Source organism: Gorilla gorilla, chromosome 13, assembly GCF_029281585.2.
Source record: "Gorilla gorilla gorilla isolate KB3781 chromosome 13, NHGRI_mGorGor1-v2.1_pri, whole genome shotgun sequence".
Classification (NCBI taxonomy): domain Eukaryota; kingdom Metazoa; phylum Chordata; class Mammalia; order Primates; family Hominidae; genus Gorilla; species Gorilla gorilla.
Window position 1 is genome coordinate 123,017,863 of NC_073237.2, and position 18,907 is coordinate 123,036,769.

The 18,907-nt window shown below is 55.1% G+C and overlaps 1 protein-coding gene and 1 long non-coding RNA gene across 5 annotated transcripts in view; both read left to right on the forward strand.

Annotated features, from left to right (window-relative positions):
* The window catches only part of LMX1B (LIM homeobox transcription factor 1 beta), an 86,896-nt gene that overhangs the window by 36,217 nt on the left and 31,772 nt on the right, over positions 1–18,907 (forward strand). The window lies entirely within an intron of this gene.
* On the forward strand, positions 2,778–5,539 carry LOC129524800 (uncharacterized). The gene is made up of 2 exons (XR_008668734.2): positions 2,778–3,175; positions 4,535–5,539. It is a non-coding gene; the product is annotated as an uncharacterized lncRNA (long non-coding RNA).

Genomic DNA, 18,907 nt, shown 5'->3' on the forward strand with positions numbered 1-18,907 from the left:
TCTCTGTTTGTCCCAATGCTGGGGACTCCTGAGCCCACTGAGGAGGGCTGGGCATAGGAGACTTCAGATAAGGAGCTTCCTGCCCTGCCCCGAAGTCGGTGGCATGTCCTGGCACGTCAAGTGAGGGACTTGGCCGCCAGGGATGTGGGCCATCTGTAGGGTCACAGACCTTGGTCATCTTTTCTAGGGGCCAGAGGGAGCAGGGGCCTCTGGGAAGCCGAGACCAGAGCCGCAGCTCTGACCGGTCAGCTGAGAGGCAGGCGGGAGCTCCGAGGGGGCAGCCTTGTTTTGTTTTAATCATGGGTGAGATGCTGATGTGGCCCTCCCTGGGGACGATAAAGGGGAGGCAAGCCCCATGGGCGGTGGAGGCGCTTCTGCAAACAGCGAGGGAAACCCGAGTCAGCAGCGGCCAGGGAGAAGGACCAGTTGTCCTGGAAAGAGGATGTTAATGACACCGGAGGGCAGCGGGAAAGCCCCAGGCAGGCCTGGTGGCCCCCTCACTCCTGGCCTCTCGGCACTGCCCACCGCTCGGGCCAGCCCTTCTCCCTTCCTGAGGCCAGTGTGGCCGGGGCAGGCAGGAGCCCGCTAGGAGCCTCCAAGCAGCTGGAAGTTGTTGGCTGCAGCAAAACTTGCTGCGCATCCTTTCTGTGGGTGCCCTGGGCGGCCCTCGGCAGGCAGGGAAACTGCTCGCCATACCTATTTTAAACACCAGTGTAATGGTTTATGGCCCATAGAGGGATAATTACGGAGTGCAGAACCCAGCTTTTATGGCCCCTCCTCCCCGGGGCACACTTAGAGAACAGTATGTGTCATGTAGCCAATTTAGATAATGATTCTGATAAAGATAAACGGAATTGTTTATTATAAGTAATTGGGTCTGCTAAGGCCCAGATGAGGCGGTGATGGGGAAGGACTCCTAGGATGTGGGGACATGGGGACAGGTCCTGGATGGGGCACCAGGGCGGAGGAGAAGGGCCTGCCCCCCTCTCCCTCCCCATCTCTCTCTCTCTCTCTCTCTCTCTCCCCATCTCTCTCTCTCTCCCTCCTTCTCTCCGTGCTGGGGCTGACTGATCCTCCTCCATCCTGGGCAGAGGCTGCTCCTGGGCATAAATAAATCATGGGGTTTTCTGTTGAGTCAGCTGAGTGGGGGAGGCACCTGGAAGGAGGGACTGGGGGGTGGCTCCAAGCTGCCCCAGGCAGGGCAGCCTGGCCTATCTGTCCCCAGACCCCGAGGGCTGCCATCCTCCTCAGCAGGCAGCTGGCAGGTGCAGGGGGTGGGGCACAGGGGGCGGGGGTCAGCCCAGAGCTGAGACTGCAGGGTTGTCTCAAGGGGACAGTGGCCTCCTGTTGGGGGTCTTTGTGAAGGATAAACAAAACGAAGGCCCTTGGAGCCCACCTTCTCCTCCCCCCCCCCGCCCCCTCCCAACAACACACACACCTGAGACCTCTAATTACGCCTTAGCCCCAGGCAGGGCCATGGGAACGCTGCCCTGTAACCCACTGCCTGACCCCTCTCCCCTGGGCCCCGCTCCTCTCCTGAGGCCGACTCAGTTCTCACTGCAGGGAGGAGAGGGGTCCCACAGACCCAGATTCAGGAACATGGGGTGCTCAGAAATTAGAGCCTCTGAGAACAGGGTCCCTGTCCCCAGCATCTCTGAGATGAGGATCCCACAGACCAGGGTCTGAGCTGGGAGTTCAACAGGCGGGGTCTGCTCTGAGGAATCCAACAAACTGGTGAGTCCCCTTTGAGTAGGACCCTACAAGCCAGGGTCCTAGGTGGAGGATCCCACAATCTAGTTTGAACAGTGACCCTACCAGCCAGGGCCATCGAGACAAAAAGAAACCCAAATCAAACCACAAGCCTCGGTAGTGGCCAGAGATGGGAGGGGGCCTGCCTGCGGTAGGATACTCCAAGGCTTGGGGGTCCCAACAGCAGCAAGGAGGACCCTTGAGGCAGGGTCCTCACAACAGAGATCCAGTGGCCCCTCAGACCAGGTGGAGGGGCCCGGCTTGCCTGCCTGAGGCTGCAGCTCTCCCGATTGAAACCCAAACCGGAGGAGCTGCCTGTCACGGTGCCTGTGATCCTGTGATCCGAGGCATGATTGAGAGGGGGCGCGGCGGGAGGGGGCTGCAGGCCCCCAGGCAGCCCCTGTGTGGAGCAGCAGGAGTCTGAGGAGGGGAAAGGGGGGGGGGATTTTCTCTTTCTTCCCGGCCTGCTTATCTGATCACAGAGGAGGGAAGGGCTCCCGTTCAAAGGCAGTCTCTCCTTATCAGCTGGGGGTTTGTTTGGAACGATAACTGCACCTGGCAGGGAAGCCTTCCTGCAGGTGGGGGTGCGGCCGCATGGGCGGGGCTGGCTCCAGGGTGTGTGTGTCCACACGGGAACGTGGCTACCGCTAATGCTACGTGAATGTGCACCCCATGGTCTTCGTGTGTGCAGGTCTGTCCTCCGTCTGTACACATCTCCAGGCCAGTTTGTGCTCCCACCTGTGCGTGACTGTGTGTGTGTGTGGATGGGCACAGAGTACATCTGCCCTCGGCACAGGAAAAAGAAGGGACTCAGATCTGGGCCTGTCCTGGACTGGGCACTGCTTGGCGTCCACATGATGGGGGTCCCTGCCAATCCCACCCATGTCCTGTCTCCAGAGTGAAGTACCTGGAGCCTGTGGGAACAAGGGGATGGGTCAGGAGCAGAGGTTGTGACATCACAGTTCACTTGTGGGCACAGCAGGGACAATGGGGAAGAGGCTCCATGGATGCTGAGGTGTAGCCCCAGCGGGTGTTGATGGAGAAGAAAAGAGCCTGTGGAGAGGCCAAGGCACGGGCCAGATCACGGGAGCAGGATGGGCCAGCTGAGGGCTGGGCAAGACTGAAAACAAACCCAGCAAAAGGGCCCAGGGTTGCCTGAAGATGGGAACAGAGCGGGGCCTGGGTGTTTTTGTGCTAGGAGCTGACTTAGCTTAAAGCACATCCCCCATCCCAAACCCAAACCCATTCCCCTCTGTGTTTTGTTTTGTTTCAAGTAGATGCTTTTTTTTTTTTTTTTTTGAGACAAGGTCTCACTTGGTCACCCGGGCTGGAGTGCAGTGGCACAATTACAGCTCTCTGCAGCCTTGACCTGCCAGGCTGAAGCAATTCTCCTACCTCAGCTACCCCCGATGAGCTGGGACTACAGGTGAGTGCCACCACATCCACTAATTTTTTGTATTTTTTTGTAGAGATGGGGTTTTGCCATGTTGCTCAACCTGGTCTCCAACTTCTGGGCTCAATTGCTCTGCCTGCCTTGACCTCCCGAAGTGTTGGGATTACAGGCTTGACCCACCATGCCTGGCACTAAGTAGATGCTTTTTAATTCAGCTTTTTATTTTGAGATAATTGTGGATTCATAGGCAATTGCAAAAAAATAGAGAGGTCCCTGTACCCTTTGCCCAGTCTTGCACAGCTGCGGGACAACATCACAGCTAGGACGTCCACGTCAACACCGTGCCAACTGCACTTAGACTTCTCCAGTGCTGGGTGCGTTTGTGCATGGAGCTCTGTGCCAATTTATCACATGTGAACGTTCCCGGATCTGCCCCCACCGGATCCCTCCTGTTGCCCTTTCATGACCACACTCAGCTCCCTCCCACCCTTCATCCCCAGCCCCCTGGGTTGTGTTGTGTTGTTTTGTTATTTAATCTTATTAAATGGCACCTCCACCTCCCAGGCCCCCAAGCTGAACATTAGGACGTTGTCTTGGTATCTCTCATCTTTACTCCCCACCCCCCTGCATCAGGCCAATGGTTGGCCATCCAGGCCTGGACATTCACCCTACTAATCATTTCTGGAACTCTCCCCTTCTCTCCATTGGACCTGGACTCCCAGCCCCCAGGCTTGGTCTTGCCAATCCACCCAGCACTCACTGCCATACCCCGATCCCCTACAGCTCCACCATTCTTAGGATAAGAATGTGGAATATGCCGCTGCTGGGGCCCTACTCATCCCACCAGTCTCCACTCTCTGTGTTTGTTCCAGCCCTTCTGAGCCACTCCCGAGATGCCACACTGTCCTGGCAGTGCCCACGCGGGCTTCCTCCTCTTGGGCAGCTCCTGCCCTTGTGCAGGTTTCAGCTGAACGTCCTATCCCGGGAACCTTCCCTGACACTCTGCTCAGGGTTGCTGCCCCCTGGCTGGGCTCCCACAGACCCCCGTGCCTCCCCCACTCCAGCCCTGATTTCACGTATTGTCATGGTCTGTTTACTCAGCAGCCTTCCCCAGAGACAGCAAATAACTTGGAGGCAGAGACTGTGTCTGGTTTAGTGTGGTGAGCCTGTCTATGAGGTGGGGAACGGGCACCTGAATCTAGTTTGTGTGAATGATGAACGGGTAGGTTGGTGGTAGGTACCAGGTCGGCCTGGCATGCCCACTTAGGGTGGAGGCAGCCAGCCAGGGGCTGGAGCAGGTAGAAGGAGGGACTGTTTGCTTCTCTCTTGCCCAAACTGTAGCCACACATCCCAGAATGGAGCCTTCCCCATGTGCCCTCTGTCTTCTCCCAGTGACTCCACTGCCGAGGTCTGAGCACCTGGCTCTAGAGAAGGAAACGAGGAGCAACTGCTGAGTGCCTGCTGGATGCCAGACTCTGAGCATGCCACGGAGAGCCGGGTGGGCCCGTGAGAAGAGGAGAGCGTAGGCTTGGTATCTCTCATCTTTACTCCCCACCCCCTGCATCAGGCCAATGGTTGGCCATCCAGGCCTAGACATTCACCCTACTAATCATTTCTGGAACTCTCCCCTTCTCTCCACTGGACCTGGGCTCCCAGCCCCCAGGCCTGGTCTTGCCAACCTACCCAGCACTCACTGCCATACCCCCATCCCCCACAGCTGTGACACCCAGCCCTGGGTCTGTTGCTTCCTGTTGTGACCTGGGGCAAGTCCCTTTACCCTGTGAAATGGGGCGGTGGTGTTAGGATCTTCCTCATGCACTCCTGGGAGGAGCAAAGGAAGAGGTGATGGGAGTGAATGTGACGAAGACTTGTGCTTTTGCCATGGGATAATCAACTTTTTGGAGGTGCCCAAAGATGCCCTGGCCTGGGACCACTGTCAGGAGGTTGTCCGCAGCTCAGCCCTGACCACTGCTTGGCCTCGGAGGCCTTGTGAGCCTTGCCCCTCACCCGATGTGGTGGCCCCCTTCGATGGGGGCATCTGAGGGTCTTGGCTGCCCTAGACCACCCCTCCAGCACTGGAGGCAGTGGCAGGTGCTGGAGGAGGATGCCGGTGGGGGTGAGGGAGCTGGCCAGGGACACCTGCCCAGCACAGAGGAATTCTGTCTCAAGAGGGAAGACAAACAGACGGGAAGGGGAGCTTTAAGGTGAGCGTGTCATGGAGTGGAATCCCGGCTTTGTCCCCTACTAGCTGAGAGGCCCTCCACGTCGTAAGCAGCAAGGAGGGAGAGGTTTCTCCTGTTTTGTTCACGGATGTATTCTTAGACCCAGAGCAATGCCTGGCACATAGTAGGGGCTAAAAGAAGTGCTTGTTGAATAAATGAATCAACCTTGGGTGAATCACTTTGCTAAGCTTCCCTTGGAAATGGAGATATAATGATGCTGTTTGTTTTGTTTTAGGTATTGTTTTCATAACATAAAATTTCACATAACATAAAATTCACCATTTCGAAGTGTACAATTCAGTGGTTTTTAGTATGCTCACAAAGTTGGGTGCTGCTGTTTTGATCATTGAAAGTAGTGCCTGGCTCACAGCTGCGTCATGGATGTCGGGTCGTCTTTTCGTTTATGATGCACACCTGCTACTTCCCAAAAGGGTACAGACAGCTTCCAAGAGGAGGCGAAGAGTCAGTCAGGTTCTCAAAAATAAAAGCAGAGGATCAAATCCCTAGAGTGTACGGGGGAAGTATGTCAAATGCCCAGGCCAATCTCCACTGAAGTAGAGGATTAAATTGAACTCTGAGCATCCTGGCAGCCCAGATGGAAGGAAAAATGGGATGAGAGAGAGAATTCACATTGTCTGACCACAGGAGGCTGATGAGTTCATTGGGAGAATAGATATATTTTTACCAAATTTATTTTTTGCAGTTTCCTTAGATGAGGAATGGAAAACAGACAGGTGTCAATGAGCACCTCTGTTGAAGTGAAATATTAAACAAGATCTTCAGGCTGGATGCAGTAGCTCACACCTGTAATCCCAGCACTTTGAGAGGCCAAGGCAGGCAGATCACTTGAGCTCAGGAGTTCAAGACCAGCCTGGGCAACATAGTGAGATCTGGTCTTTAGATAGATAGATAGATAGATAGATAGATAGATAGATAGATAGATAGATAGGATAGATAGGATAGATAGATCTTCAGAGGCCATCTCCCCAGGCTCATGGTTTCAGACAGACAAGGATGAAGGCCTCAGAAGCCACTTGGAGGAGGCATTTCTGAAGGCCACTGTACCGAGGAAGGAAGGGATGCGATGCCTCAGGGAACTCTTGGGACATGGGGAGAGGTGGGAGCCTAGCTGGAGGGCAGTGGTGTGTTCCTCCTGCATGCTCTCAGCAGGTGAGAGCTGAGTTCTCTGACATATGAGTCTAAAACAGTTGACTGCAAGGTTTCTCAGGCTCAGCAGGTTGATGTGGTGGGTCAGCTCATGCTTTGTTGCGGGAGGCTGTCCTATGCATGTAGGGTGTTCAGCAGCATCTCAGCTGCCACTCACAGGATGCCACTGGCACCGCATCCCCCAGTCCATGGCCATCAAAAATGTCTCCAGACATGGCTGAATGCCCCTTGAGGCAAAATCACCTCTAATTGAGAAGCACTGAGTAGGGAAAGACACCAGGCCCTCTGACCTTCTATGTGCCAGACCCTCAAAACTCCCTCTATCCCAGATCTGGCTTTTTCCTATCGCCTGATGAAAGAAGGATTCACACTCTTAGGGGTGGCCCTGGTCACCTAACACTTGCCTGGCCCTACTGCCACCTTTTAAGCAGCACTTGTGCAATTTTTTCAATATTTTATTGCATTTTGTTCTGAGATTTTGAAAAAGTAAAATAAGTGAGAACTGGGCAAAATAAAAGCACTATTACTAGTAAGAAGAAACATTCTTCCCACAAAGGTAGACATCACCAGCTTGGCAAAGTGAACATAAGACTGTCTGATGGTGAAGAGAAATAATGACATTTAAACACATAAATATGGTAGAGCATAAAATGCTGGCAAGTATCTTTCTTGGTCAGGTATCTGATATGACGCACAAAATGCATGAAATAGGCAAAGCATATTTGAGAATCTGACCATACTTTCAGTTCTCTGCAAGCAGAACTCTGCTTATGTGCAAGTCTGTTCCCCAATGGTGACGTGTTTCCAGGATCACCTTATCCTTGGGAGCAAGGGATGCCTGCCTGCATCTGGGGTCAGGACTGGGGTTGGGGGGAGAAGATCCACAGACTTTGGATCCCAGAAGCCTCCTCAGGGAGGCTGGCTGGGCATCCTCACCACAGAGCCCTTGCCATTTCCACAGGGGCACGCATGCCCTGGCTCTGCAGCTCCCGGGCCAGAGTTTTGGAAGTGGGAGAATCTTGACGCATCCATTCATTCATTCAGGCAAGCATTCGGCCACTAGTGAGGACTTGCTTATGCGCCAGCCAGCGTATGAGATGAAGAACATACCAAGATAAGTCAAGGAACCGCAGGGAGCTCCCAGTTTTGTGAGATCACCTAAGGCTGTCCATTTCTGTGATGCAGGACATTCCCTGCATGAGGGCACCCAGCCTAGGAGTGAGTTGGGGACTGGACCTGGCACAGTCCTTTGTCTGGCCAGAAGAAGGGGTGCCTGCCTCACTTAGCAGTACAGTCCAGTGTGGGCTAGCCGTCCAGTGATCAGAGTTTCCAGAAGAGGATGGGCAAGAGGCCCTACTTAGGTCCTTGCTTGGGGGAATAAGCAGTGGGACGGGGAGGTCTTAGAAGAGGGGCCAAGGGACCTGAGTGGGAACAACCAAGCCGGAGACTCCTGGGTATGAAGGGCAGAGAGGGAATCCCCAGCCAAGTGCACAGGTCAGGGGTCTGTGTCTGGGGAATGTGGGGGCTGGGTTGTAGGAGTGGGACAGGGCAGGAGGGGGGTGAGTCTGCAAAGGGTACCAAATGTCAGGCTTGGGGTTTGGAGAAAGGGAGTCAAGCCTCTAAAAGGAGGGAGGGACTTACTAGCTCTGGATCCCTTTGGCCAGGGTGGGGAGTGGGTAACAGCAAGCCAGCCTCAAATTCGGCTGGCCCTCCCCCAGGCTGCCGGGCCTGGGGCACCCCTCCTGCTGACCCCCTGCCCTCCCTGCCGCCTGCCAGCCCCCTCCCTCTGGTCCACATTCCCAGCTCCTGATTAGATTTGGGAAGGACTAATTAGATATAATTCATTATCCTCAAAAATGAGATCAGAAATCAGGAGCTCTCCTCAGAAGAAGGTGGCCTCGCCCTCATCCATCATGCCTCTAAGTAACCAATTTAAAGGCAGGCGGCCGCACGCGGCAGCGTTATTACCTTGTCATAAATAGTTAGGGGAAGGCCCCCGAACGAGGCAGCTTTATAAATGGCTTTTATCACATTAGTTTGCAGTTATTTGTCATCCACTTTGCTTAAGATAAATGCCGAACAAATAATCAAATTATCAAGCCAAAACCTGGGAAAGTCATTTGCATTAATTGCAGCAGGAGAGACCGGGGGTTCAAATTCAGAAAGCCCCCTTGCCTGTATCAGGCCTGGTTTGCTGTGGAGGGAAGGAGGACTTCCTGGGGACATGAGAAGTCCATACTGGAGGCGAGAGGCACCCAGAGGCCCCACATAGGATGGGGCAGGCCTGATCCAAGGCTGGGATACAGGGTGGGAGGGACCCTTCAGGGGGCTGAGAGGCGGGTGTTCTGGGGCTGGGGTCTGCCGAGGTATCCTCTCCTTCATGCACGCACAGAGAGGCATGCAGACGCTCAGACGCACTCACAGGCACACTTCTTACTGTCTGTTGCTGGGAGCCAGGGCCTTTTGTCTAGCCCCAGAAGGGCCCTATCACAGGCCTGAATGGGCCCCCTTCCCCCATAGAGAGTGACAGCTTCAGGCAACTCATGCCCCAAGCCTGTCTGGTTCTTGTCCTGGCCACCAGTGCTGGGCAGGTGGTGAGGAGGGTCCCAGGCCTGGGCAGAACGTGTCCAGGGGCGCTGCTGACCCTCTCCCAGCTGGGCTGGGAAGGCTCCCTCCAGCAGCGGCTCCTTAGTGGAGAATGGCAATTTCACGCTGTCCCCAGGAGGCTGTCCTGTGCTCCAGCTGGGCCAGGGCTAGGTCGGCCCTGCAGGCCCCCATCCCTCCTCATCCCAGCAGGGTGGGCATGGCCCATCCAGCCTCTCCACACACTCTCATGCCAGGGGCTCTGCTGGCTCTGATGATGCTGGCTTAGCTTCAGAGGTGGTCCTGTGTGGGGGTGCCTATACCGGCCTTAGAGATTGTCCTGGATGTGCATCTATACTGGCCTTAGAGATTGTCCTGTGTGTGTGTCTATACTAGCCTTAGAGATTGTCCTATGTGGGAATGTCTACACTGGCTTCAGAGATTATCTTGTATGTGTGTCTACACAGGCCTTGGAGATTGTCCTGTGTGGGAGTGTCTGCACTGGCCTTAGAGATTGTCCTATCTGGGGTGCCTACACTGGTCTTAGAGATTGTCCTGTGTGTTCGTCTACACTAGCCTTAGAGATTGTCTTGTGTGGGAGTGTCTATACTGGGTTCAGAGGTTATCTTGTGTGTGTGTCTACACTGGCCTTAGAGATTGTCCTGTGTGGGGGTATCTACACTGGCTTCAAAGGTTGTCCTGTGTGTGTCTACACTGGCCTTGGAAATTGTCCTATGTGGGGGGCGTCTACAATGGCCTTAGAGATTGTCCCGTGTGGGGGTGTACACTGGTTTCAGAGGTTGTCCTGTGTGGGGGTGTCTACACTGGCCTTAGAGATTGTCCTGTGTGGGGGTGTCTACACTGCCCTTAGAGATTATCCTGTGTGGGGATGTCTACACTGGCCTTAGAGATTGTCTTGTGTGGGGGTATCTACACTGGCTTCAGAGGTTGTCCTGCGTGGGGGTGTCTACACTGGCTTCAGAGGTTGTCCTGTGCGGGGGTGTCTACACTGCCCTTAGAGATTGTCCTGTGTGGGGATGTCTACACTGGCCTTAGAGATTGTCCTGTGTGGGGGTGTCTACACTGGCTTCAGAGGTTGTCCTGTGTGGGGGTGTCTACACTGGCCTTAGAGATTTTTCTGTGTGGGGGTGTCTACCCTAGCCTTAGAGGTTGTCCTGTGTGGGGGTGTCTACACTGGCTTCAGAGGTTGTCCTATGTGTGTGTCTACGCTGGCCTTATAGTTTGTCCTGGTGTGGCCAAGGCAATGTAAGCTTTCTGTGGTCCGTGTACAACTGCTTGGAGCTGCCCAAGAAGTGACTTCTAAGGCCAATGTAAATAGTATAGCAATGAATGTGGATGCTGCAGCCAGGTGGCCTGGGGTCAAACCCCAGCTCGACTACTGTGAGACTTTGGACAAGACACTCACCCTCTTTGTGCCCCAGTTTTCTCATCTGTAAACTGGAGTTAGTAGCAGTAGCCACCTCCACTGGTCACTGTGAGAGTTAACTGAGTTAACATTGTGAAAGGCTTGTATCAAAGCCTAGAACATGGTAAACCCATAGAAGAGCTTGGAATCCATGTGAGGGGGATTGCAAAGGCTGATGTGAACCCTTGGGGTGATCTCCACTGAACTCTACTATTTATCTGCCCCTTCCTTCACCTAACAACAGTATTCCCTGAGCCCGTAGTGTGGCTGTGGCGGCAGCTCCAACCAAGCCAGTTGAAGTCAATGCCTGCTGTGGTTCTTGGGTTGGACTCAACACAAATGATGAAACAGACAGTGACAGGGCATTTTGGGAGACGCCATGATAGGGGACCCACAGGCGGCTGCTGGAGAGTCAGAACAGGAGTGCTCAACCAGTCAAGGGACCCCACAGAGGATGTCCCTACAAAAGCAACGTCTAAACTAAGAGCTGGGATCTGGGATGGGTAAGAGGTAGCCAAGGGAAGAAGAATGGAAATTTGGAAAACATCCCACATGGGACAGCCTCACACAGGGCAGCCTCTAACCGTAGTAGACACGCCCATACACAGGACAACCTCTGAGGCCAGTGTGGACGCCCTGACACAGGGCAACCCCTCAAGCCAATGTGGACACCCCACGCAGGGCAACCTCTCAGGCCAGCGTGGACGCCCCATGCAGGGCGACCTCTCAGGCCAGCGTGGACGCCCCGTGCAGGGCGACCTCTCAGGCCGGCATGGACGCCTCATGCCTGGCCCCCTTCAAGGCCCTGTTGGCTTCTCTCCAGGAACTCTGTCTGTCGGGGCCAGAGTGGGTTTCTGAGCAGTAGGACAGACTAGGCAGCCAGGATGGGGCAGCTGCTCTGGGTATGGTGGGCGGAGGGCCACTGTGGGGGGCACAGAGGCTGAGCCGAAGCACATGGTCGCTGTCTGTTTGTGGGGCAGCAGGAGCAGGTTTAATGGGCCAGCCCCGGAGGCCATGGAGAGGCGGCTTTCAGAGGAACCCTAGACAAGGGAGGCCCCTCCCTCCTGCCCCAACTGCCCCAGCTCAGCTGGGCCACCAGGAGCCTGGGGCTCTGTGGAGCCCTGTGGGGCCCCGCCCACCCCTCCCCACCTGCCAGCCTGCAGTGTGGCTGCGGGCCCGAGTTGAGCAGGCACCTGAGAATGCCAGGCCCCAGTGGGAGGGGCTTGGCCTGCCCCTCTCTATCCTTGGAGCCCTGAGGGTTTCCTGCAAGGTGTGGCCGCTGCAGAGGGGAGGGGGACACCTGGCCAGGCCTGCAGCGCCCCCTGGACCAGTGGCCCCTGCAGCCCTCAGCCGCCTCAATCAGTCATCTCCCTACCCTCTGAACAGCTGGTGCTTCCAGGGAAATTACCTAATGAATCAACAATGCAGGGATTGTGGAGGCGGAACTGCAGCAGGAAGGGGCCTTTCTCCCGCCCTAGGCCCACTAGGCATGGGACACCTGCAGGGCAGCCGAGCCCCCTGCACCCCTCCCCCACACAGCGCCCTGCAGAATAAAGAAAGCTGGAGTCAGACAGACACAGGGCTGCTGCTACCAGTCCCTGCTTTGCTGTTTGCCCGCTGTGTGTCCTTATGCAAGTGTCTTTACCTCTCTGGGCTTCAGGTTTCTCATCTGTACAAATGGGGTTAATATGGTGCCTTGTACTGGGAGGCTGTGCTGATTAAGAGTAGTGGCCCCTGTGTGGTGCTTAGCATGAGCCTGGGGCAAGTGACTGCTCAGTACATGGTGGTTTAATAATAATAATGATTATCATTACTATACCTTCTCAGGAGACATTCATCTGTGTATAGTTCCCAGTGATCCTTGTCAGGGAATTCCCTTTGAGCCTCAATTTCCTCGGCTGTAAAGTGGGGCCAGGATCTGTTTGCTTGAGGGTAGTGGCAGGGACTGGTTCCTGCCCCTGGAGACCTCCTGGCTCCCAGCCCAGTCTGGGAGAGCAGCCCTGAGAATTCTGCAGAACCAGTTCCCTGGTCTAGCCATGGGAGGCTTCCACGCCCTGCCCTCAGGAGGAAGGAGGCCTGCTCCCAGGGTGGGCACAGGGGCCCAGAGAGGTATGGGTGGAAGTGTGGGCTGGGCTGGGAGCCGGTGGGCGGCCTGTTGGAGCAGGCCCCAAGCTGGGCACAGAGGGCCCATTGTTGCTGGGCTCAGCCAGGCCAGGACCACGAGAGCGGCCACCGCTGCCGGGATTCAAGAAGTGTCTAGACAGGGCAGCCCCAGGCACTGGCCTAAGCTTCCTCCAGGTGGGGCTGTGCCACCGGGGACATATAGGGCGCCTGGTGCCCTCAGCTCAAATGGGACCTGACAGACAGAGGAGACTGAGGCAGAGGCAGGACTACCCGTCAGGAAGACAGACAAACACAATCCAAACACACTGCTGGCAAGGAGGGTGGCGTTGGCAGTGGTGACTCACTTGGGATCTGGAGAGGAGCTTGGACCTGGGAGTCAGAAAATCTGGGTTCCAGTCCTGGCTCTATTGCTGTGCAACCCAGGGCAAGCGAATGTCCCTCTCTGAGCCTTATTGACCTCAGCTGAACAACCTAAGGCTTAAGAATTTTGAGGCTGGTGCAGTGGCTCACACCTGTAATCACAGCACTTTGGGAGGTTGAGGCAGGCGGATCACTTGAGGTCAGGAGTTCGAGACCAGCCTGACCAACATGGTGAAACCCCATCTCTACTAAAAATACAAAGAATTAGCCAGGCATGGTGCATGCCTGTAGTCCCAGCTACTCGGGAGGCTGAGGCAGGAGAATCACTTAACCCGGGAGGCAGAGGTTGCAGTGAGCCGAGAACACACCACTGCACTCCAACCTAGGCGACAAGGCAAGAATCTTTCTCAAAAAAAAAAGAAAAAAGAAAAAAAAAGAATTTTGAGAGCAGAGGGACTTGGGTTAAAATCCCAGCTCTGCCACTTCCACAGTTGTGTGACCTTGGCAAGGAATTTGACCTCTTTGAGCCTCAGTTTCTCATTTATAAAATGCGGATAATAGTAACCCTTGTCTCTAAAATGAGATAAACACATACGATGTTTGGAGTAGTGCCTGGCGCCTAATGACTATGCAGTAAACATTAACGCCTGCCTCCATTGTTATCACCATTTCAATTTGTTTTGGTTGACACCAAGCTTGTGGATCGCTTGCCAGGCAGTGTCTGGCACATAGTCAACACACGGTACTTGAGAATGCTTTTCCCAAGACGATGTGCTTGGCCCTTGCCCTCTCCTTGGCCTTGGTTGCCCTGCTTGGGAAATGGGCTCATCCCAGACCAGGCCACCCATGGGGCGGGGCAGCAGGCCAGGCTGTCTTTGGGGAATCCCGGGGGCCTCTCTGCCTCCCAGTATGGGGCTATTTTTAGCCAGGTGGGTAGGAGTTGCTGCTCTTATCTCTGCCTGGTATTTTTGGCACATCTTGACTGCCAGGGCTCCTCTGCCCTCCCACGCCAGCTGCACCCATGGAGCCCAAGTCTGAGTCCTGTGCCAGGCTCTTGTCTCCCAACCCCAGCCCAGGGGATACCAGGTGGAGGATGCCTGTCCAGCCAGCCCTCGTCTGCCTCCAGCCACCTCCAGGCCACCCACAGCTGGCCCCAGGTCTGAGGCTGTCGGGGGGGTCTCACATCTGTAAAGGGGAGCCGCGCCATACTCCCCTCCCCCAACGCTCTGTGTCGTTTCCATGGCGGTGAGCACAAATCCCCCAGCCCTACACACAGGAACCTTGTTTGTTTCGCCTGCATAACTTGGAGACCAAATCACAGGACCAGGCCCCCCAAGTTACCCCCGCAGCGCAGCCCAGCCCAGCCCAATCCCCCACCCAAACAGACAGCCTCAGGGATGGGGGTGGGGAGGCAGTTATACCCCTTCCCCTTGAACCAGGCCAAGGGGCCCTGTGGGCAAGGAGCCAAGAGGTGTCACCTCCAAGTCCCTTCCCTGCTGGGAGTCTCACTTCCCTTGTCTGTAGAATGGGAACATGTCACAGAGATAGCGCATGGCCCATACTAGGTGCTTAATAAATGCACAAGTTGGCAGGGCGCGGTGGCTCACGCCTGTAATCCCAGCATTTTGGGAGGCTGAGGTGGGCAGATCACCAGGTCAGGAGTGCAAGACCAGCCTGACCAACATGGTGAGACCCCGTCGCTACTAAAAAATACAAAAATTAGCTGGGTGTGGTGGTGGGCGCCTGTAATCCCACCTACTTAGGAGGCTGAGGCAGGAGAATCGCTTGAACCTGGCAGGCGGAGGTTGCAGTGAGCCAAGATCACGCCATTGCAGTCCAGCCTGGGCAACAGAGAGACTCCGTCTCGAAAAAAATAAATAAATGCACACGTTGTGCAAGTATTTCCTGACCTTGACCAAAGTAATTCAGCTTCCTGAGCCTCAGTTTCTCTACCTACGAAGTTGGGATGAAGGTATCTCTCTCATTGGAGAGGCTGAAGCATTAAACACAGAGATGCCTGTACCGTCCTTAGCGCTGTGCTTGCGTTGGGCAAGTGTCCATTCAGGAATTGCTTGTCTTCTTCCTGCCAGTGCTGCTGTTCTTGTTAGTTTCATTATTATTATCCCCAGGTGGAGGTGGGGTGTTCCTCCATGCCTTCGCGCCTCTCTGGCTTCCTCCAGCTCCCTGGAGCTAGCTGCTGGCTGAGCCGGTCCCCCTCCTCCACGGTCCATCGTAACCTGATTTGGGGGGAGGGGCGGTGCAGCCTGGCACGGCCATTGTTGGGCCTCCCCCTGGAGCCGGGGCTGGGGCGGCGGGGGCGGGGCTGCCAGCTGTGCAGTGACATTCCGCAGCCCTGCTAACCGCTGCTCCTGACTCTGGTGGCTAAATTGAGTCTCGGTTTCCTTAAAATGACTATTTATTGCTTTAATGCAGTATTGAGTATTTACTGAGTGTTGGAGAAAAGGCTCGCCCAGTTTGGAGCTTGGCGGCCGCCGGCCAGCGGGGCTGCTCCGGGAGGGTGAGTCTGGAGGAGGCGGGAGGCTCCTCTTACCAGAGAAACAAAAGCGCCTCCGGTGTTCCTTCTGCTGGGCTGCAGGGGCGGGGTTGCCCTGTCTCTGATCTGGACCACTCCCTCCCCTGGGTGGTGTGTCTTTGGAAGGAGGGGTTCACGGGACAGCCTCCCACCCGTTTCACCAGCCGTGGAGAATCACTGGCCTTTGAACAGAGTAGGCACCAGCTGCCCCCTACCAACCCCCCGGGTAGCCCGCTACCTCGGTGGGGCCAGCCCATGCCAGCCCGGGGCAGCTCAGCTGTGTCCCCCTGCATGGAGACCTCCCCACAGCCCCAACAAGGCCAGCGTGGGCCCTCCCCGAGGGCTACACCATTGTCTCCAGGGTGAATGCAAACGCTGACTAGAACCCAGCAGGCAGCATGTGCGGAGAGGCTGAGATGTGCTGGTGAACAAAGATCGGAGGAGGAGGCCTCTCAGAGGCCACGCAGAGGTTCCCGAGCTAGGCGCTGTGCCGAGGCGGTCTGCCCTGCGCCTCAGTAACCCTCAGAACAACCTACCAGGCAGCTTCTATGGCCGGCCTATTTTACAGACGGGAAAACTGAGATTTGAGAGATTTGCTGAGAGGCACAGACGGGTCTGAACCCAGCTCTGGTGCTCTGCTCACCACCTCCTGGGGGCAGCCCGCTGGAAGATGCTGGGAGCAGGCAGGCTCCTTGAAGGAAGTGCCCATCGAATCCAGCCTGGAAGGATGAAAAGCATTCAGCTGACAGCCCTGGAGGGGCAGGGGGCAGGCCCAGGAGAGGGGACAGGGAGAGCCAAGGCACGGAGTTGAGGCCACGAACCTCAGAGTCCAGAGCAGCTGAGCCAGGTGACGGAGGCTGATGGGATTAGGGAGAGCCTGCCCTGGTGTGGCTGGAGCTGCAGATCCATTTCTGGAAAGAGGAAAGGGAGGCAGGAAGAGAGAAAGAGGGTGGAAAAGTAAGTGAGGGCAAAGAAAGGAAATTGAGGGCAAAAGGAAGAAGGGAAGTGTGAAAAACAGGTTGTTAAAATAATAGCAATGCTAATAATAACCTCGCTGGCGCCATTCTACGTACTTTACGTACGTGCTTTACGTACACGTTTTCTATGTGCTGCAGGCTGATAACACACTGGGTAGTCAGGGCTGCCCTGTCCTGTTGCGTGTAAGTGGAGAGACTGAAGACTTCTGAGCAGGCCGTGATGCAGTTTGATTTTCATTCTGAAAGAGACAGGAGACAGCAGAGGGGACAAGGAGGCCTGGGCAGGGCAGGTGTACAGGGATGAGGGCCTGCAGAGGGGCCGCGTGGGAAGAATGGGAGAGGAGGAGGCCTGGACGAAGGGTTCGAGGTTTCTTCTCTCTCAGCCCTGGGAGAACAGTCATTTCCAGAAGAGCTGGTTAGAGGGAACTGAGCTTAGGGCGAAATGACAAATCGGTCTCTTTTCTTCTCTGTATTTCTTATAGATTTTTTCTTTTTTATATTACAAAATCGTTGTTGCTCATTGTAAAATAAATTCAGGCAAAGCAGAAGTCAAACAAAATGGGACAGTCTTCATCCGTTCCCCCACCCCTTTCCCAGAGGCGGTCAGTTGACAGATGGGTAACATTCCAGGCCTTTGCTACAACATAGGAGCATGTTCTGTGCACATCCACTTGGTTTTCCTTTTGATGGGATCCATATTTCCTCTAACTGCTCTGCTTTGTACTGGCTTGTCCCACTTAGCAACACGCTGAGAACACCTGCGCACATCAGTACACGCAGATTTGCTGTATCTTGCAGCCACGACGTAACAGTCCAGGGAATGGGTGAACTTTGATTTATGAACCCATTTCCCTACTGACAGCCCTTTGGGCAGCTGCCAGTGCTTTGCTGTCACACACACCATACATCAGTGAGCATCCTGGTACATATATCTTTGTGCGCATGTGCCGCGTGACGGGAGCTGGAGTGTAAACACACTGGGCAGTGCTGCCTTGGGGGCATCCACAGAGCAGCCCAGGAAGCAGGCCAGTAAAGGGGTCTGGATCCCCAGAGAGGCTGGGAGCTTGAGGGAGGGGCCGGTGCTATAGATCTGGAGGTGGTGGTTTGAGAGCTTTTGGCATTAAGTGACACTCAAAGCCATAAGAGAACAAAAACCCTGAGAGTCCTGGCATTTAAGAGCAGGTGGAGAACTAGGAACCCACAGGTCTCTGGGGAGAGACCAAGACTGTGTGCCTTCAGAGAGTTTCCAGAAGAAAGGGATGGCCAAAGGTGGCCAGTGGCAGAGGGCAGTGTGTGCTTAGTTGTCCAGCCCCTGGCACAGTGCCTGGCCCATAGTAGCTGCTCAGTAAGCAAGGGCCAGTTAAATAAATCAATCAATGAATGAGACGCTCGGGTCTGGAAGGTGTTGTTTGTTTTCAGCTGAGTGGTAGCTTAGGGAAAGCGGAGGCAGCTGAAAGCAGGTTGATTGAGGAAGGAAGTGCAGGTGATGATGTGGTCCCACTGGGTGTGGACAGAGCAGGGCTGGCCAGGGAAGGTGAGAGGGGGGCAGGTTGAGGGACTGAAAGGAGCTGAGTGTCCTGGCAGGTTAGGAAATGGAGGGCAGAAGAAGAGCTGCTGGGGAAGTACTTTGGTGTTTGGGGCTCAGGGACAGACACTCTTACTGAGACCAGGGCTCTGCAGAGACCTCAGCATTGCAGGGAAAGATCCCTCTGGGTTGGAAAGGGTGGCTGATTCCGGCTGTGTCACTTCCTGAGCACAGTCCTGGCCACTCAGCGCTTACTGTCTCATCACACCTTCACCAGAACGCTGCAGAGGCAGATCATAACCTCCCATTTTACAGACAAGGAAATTGAGGCTCTGGAGGTGGAGTCACGGGCCCAAGGTCACAAAGCTAAGACTTTAGCTTTACAAATACAGAAGCAGGATTTATTATTATTAATATTATTATTATTATTATTATTATTTTGAGATGGAGTCTCGCTCTGTCGCCCAGGCTGGAGTGCAGTGGCACCATCTCAGCTCACTGAAACCTCTGTCTTCTGAGTTCAAGCAATTCTCCTGCCTCAGCCTCCTGAGTAGCTGGGATTACAGGCGTGCACCACCACACCCAGCTAATTTTTGTATTTTTAGTAGAGACGGGGTTTCACCATGTTGGCCGGGCTGTTCTCCAACTCCTGACCTCAGGTGATCCATCCACCTCAGCCTCCCAAAGTGCTAGGATTACAGGCATGAGCCACCGTGCCTGGCCCAGAAGCAGAATTTAAATCCACATCTTTCAGACCCCAAAGAGGCCCCACTCACCTCTTGTCCCCCTAACCCCACATCCCCCAGGCCCTCCTGGGTGGTGCTTGGCAGGGGATGATAGACAGGCAG